The 3882-nt window shown below is 45.6% G+C and overlaps 2 non-coding genes across 2 annotated transcripts; one reads left to right on the top strand and one right to left on the bottom strand.

The window, feature by feature from the left end:
• Window positions 1–335: 335 nt before the first annotated feature.
• On the top strand, window positions 336–408 carry TRNAK-UUU (transfer RNA lysine (anticodon UUU)). The gene has a single exon. It is a non-coding gene; the product is annotated as a tRNA-Lys (tRNA).
• Window positions 409–672: 264 nt separating this feature from the next.
• Window positions 673–745, bottom strand: TRNAK-UUU (transfer RNA lysine (anticodon UUU)). The gene has a single exon. It is a non-coding gene; the product is annotated as a tRNA-Lys (tRNA).
• Window positions 746–3882: the final 3137 nt, after the last annotated feature.

Genomic DNA, 3882 nt, shown 5'->3' with positions numbered 1-3882 from the left:
GCCTAGAGCGACATGATGATGGGCAGCGCTTGGTTTGTCCGCTAGGAGCAGCATTTCTATAGCAGCTCAGCACTGAACAACATTCATTTCAATCATTATGTGCTACGAACGTTCCATACACCCCAAGCTGCTGCAGAAGTTAAATGTAGCTAGCAGCTGGCATTCACCTCCTCTTTAACTTCGGAAATTAGTGTTTAATAAATGCGGAGTATGCACATAACACAGTCAAATCAGGATATCACCGGTGCTAGTCCTAAGTGCCACACACGTGATCAGTACAGTAATAGCGGTACGTGCTGCACATAGCTATCTCCAGTAGGGCCTTAAAGCAACGAGCCCGGATAGCTCAGTCGGTAGAGCATCAGACTTTTAATCTGAGGGTCCAGGGTTCAAGTCCCTGTTCGGGCGGCTCGTTGTTTTTTTTTTTTTCCTCTAGAATTGTTCTTTCTTTTTCTGTATGAGGAGTTTGATAGTTTTATAAATAAATAGTATGTACCTATTACATATGTTGGCTATACACAGTGCATTGCATAATGCTGTGCATGCACCCTGTGAGAAGTAATTCGATCCATTTTTATGTGAAAACGACGGTATAATTGTACAAATCTCATAACATTCATTATAAATAAAAATGTTTAGAAGTAGTATGTATTATAACAAAATTTGGAGTGCCGCCCGAACAGGGACTTGAACCCTGGACCCTCAGATTAAAAGTCTGATGCTCTACCGACTGAGCTATCCGGGCACTCATACTATTTCAGGTTTGTTTTGAAACTTTTGTACTTTTGTGTGGTGTCTGTAGCAATTGTGTTAAGTATTTGTTTCTTTTGTCGGGTTTTAATTTGAGCGCTTTTAAATGGTTTTGAAATGTAATTATAAAATACATTTCTATATATAGTTGTGGGAAAATAAATACAGAATCCTCTCAAAGAAATTACTTATATGCTGATACTATAGAAAAAAAAAAACATGAACACATTTGTAGCACAGATAGCTCATACTTGCCTACTTTTGAAAACTAGTTTCAGGGAGATTATAGTTAGTAGCAGAATTTTGCACAGTAACCCATTGAGGGGGCGTGTCATGCTCCACCTAAAGGGCGTGTCTAGTTCCATATATGAAGATACTCCTAGGTACTTGTTTCCTTGCACGGCCACACCGATTTGCATCAGGGTGGTCGTGTCAGAATAATCGCGTCGGTCGCATCGCATGCGACCAAATCGCATGCGATGCGACCGACCCGATTTTTTAATTGAATCAAATGTGAATATGGTCCCTGGGACCCTATTTTACATTGGATTCAATGTAAAATATTCCCCAGACCCCCAATTTTACACCCTCAACGCCACCCCACGATTGACGCCAACCCAAAGCGTGGCGAGCGCAGCGAGCCCGCGAGGGGCGGCAGTGCGCGTCCTCCGACCTTTTCATACCCCTACTATCCACGTCGGTGTGGAGTTGAGAATATAAAGTGTGGCGAGCGCAGCGAGCCACCGTGCCCGAAGCGTGGCGAGCGCACGCGTATAACTTCACAGGTATACGCGTCCCCTCGTGGGGCTCGCTGCGCTCGCCACACTTTATATTCTCAACTCCACGCCAACGTGGATAGTAGGGGTATGAAAAGGTCAGAGGACGCGCACCGCCGCCCCTCGCGGGCTTGCTGCGCTCGCTACGCTTCGGGTTGGCGTCAATCGTGGGGTGACGACGGGGCCATATACAATGTGAAATGGGTCATATTGGCCCATTTTACATTGTTTCCTATGTAAGATGGACTTAATGAAGTCCATCTCATCTTGTGCCATTCTAATGGCACAAGACCGACGCGATGCTCCCGATTTCAATGTTAAAAATCATTTTAACATTGAAGCCTATGGCAAAATTGCTGGCATCGCGTCGGGGACCATGTTAATGCACGCGACCGACGCGATGCCCGCGATTTCGCCTTTGCCGGTAAAATGGACCTGATTTCAAAGGAAATCAGGTCCATCGCGAGCATCGTGTACCTTAACTTTAAGGTACACGATGCCCGTGATTGTGGCCGTGCTAGGAAACAAGTACCTACTCCTATTTTATTTTCTGTATCCCTTCCACTTCCGTGGCTGACGGAACACAACATTTTCTCAATAAAAATCTATTGATGGTAAAAAAAAAAGAGATTGTGAACTTGGCAACTAGAAGCGTGGGGTGTGTACTGCTACATCTGAGAGGAATCTTTTACAATTACTTATATACAAATGTAGACCAGGGTTGCCGACTTTCAAAAAATCCTCTCCGGGAGAAGCCCGGAGAGGAATCTTGCATTACGCGTTTTGGGGGCGGGGCTTAACAGTGACGTCATTAAGCCCCTCCCCCTTAACGGGAAATAGCCGAAATAACTGATATCGATGGAGGGGGCGGGGCTAAAATGACACGATTGTGCCGTTTTAGCTCCGTCCCCTCCCCTGAGACCCGCGGATTGCGGCATATAAATGCCGCGATCGGGGGGGCTCAGTGGGGGTCCCCCTGATTTCAGGAGGGTTGCCCACCCTTCCGGGGGCCGGGAGGAAGGACCCGATTTTCGGGAGACTCCCGCAAATTCCGGGAGGGTCGGCAACCCTGATGTAGATGAGCCCCAAAGCAGTTAGTAAGATACTATACTTGGTAAAGTGCTGGGAAATGGTGCTGATGATTCAATGTAAATGTATCTAGCTCTCATTCTTTTTTTCCCCAAAAATGTAACAGTGTAATGTGGGCTAGGTGACATGAGGGAGATTGCTAGACTAATGAGGGAGAGAATGCTGCTATTTCAGGGAGTCTCCTACAGAATGCAGGAGGGTAGGCAACTATAGATAGCTGTGCATTTCTATCTTTCTATTTAAAATTTCATTAACCTAATTATGCAGCTAAAATAAAAAATACATTCCTTGTCCTATAATGGAAATAGACTGGAACCCAGAATCTACAACATTTTTGTTGCAGCACAGACCACTCTGCAAATTTGGAGCCAGTTATGTATGTAGGATATGCCTCCCTACTCCTCACGACTTTAAGGGCATAGGCAAATCTAGAATTATGGTAATGGGTGGTCCCAGAACTAAACACAAAAACAGGAGGACCTTTGCGCGGTGTAGCCGCGCGGCAAAAAGGGGGTGTAGCCTCATGGGAAGGAGGCGTGGCCTCATGGGAAGGAGGCGTGGTATCACAAAAAGGGGTGTGGTATTACACTTTACACCATACACAGTAATGCCCATTACACATATTAGCAAACTCCGTAATACCCATTACACATAAAGCCACACGCCGTAATGCCAATTACACATAAGGCCACACACTATAATGCCCATTACATACTATATAACAAACCGTAATGCCCATTACATATTTGCCACATAAGTGCTGCTTACCTACGTGCTCATTGCTAGGGGGTTCTTGCTTGATGGCACCATAGTACCCATTACACATGATGCCGCACACCATAGTACCCATTACACATGATGCCGCACACCATAGTACCCATTAGACATGATGCCGCACACCATAGTACCCATTAGACATGATGCTGCGCACCATAGTACCCATTACACATTACATAGTACCCATTACACATGATGCCGCACACCATAGTACCCATTAGACATGATGCCGCACACCATAGTACCCATTAGACATGATGCCATGCACCATAGTACCCATTACACATGATGCTGCACACATAATGTCCCTTACATATAATGCTGCACACATAATGCCGCTTACACATGATGCTGCACACCGTAATGCCCCTTACACATTAAGCCACACATTATGCGTAATGCCCCCACATACCGCCACTTGTAGCGTCCCTTAATGCCCCCAAAAGTGCCACTTACTGTAAATTTTTATATGAGCCTTCGCTGCTGCTGC

Source organism: Crinia signifera, chromosome 2 (genome assembly GCF_055691185.1).
Source record: "Crinia signifera chromosome 2, ASM5569118v1, whole genome shotgun sequence".
NCBI classification, from domain to species: Eukaryota; Metazoa; Chordata; class Amphibia; order Anura; family Myobatrachidae; genus Crinia; species Crinia signifera.
The sequence above is the reverse complement of the archived record's forward strand: the minus strand, read 5'-3'. Positions and strand labels throughout refer to the sequence as shown.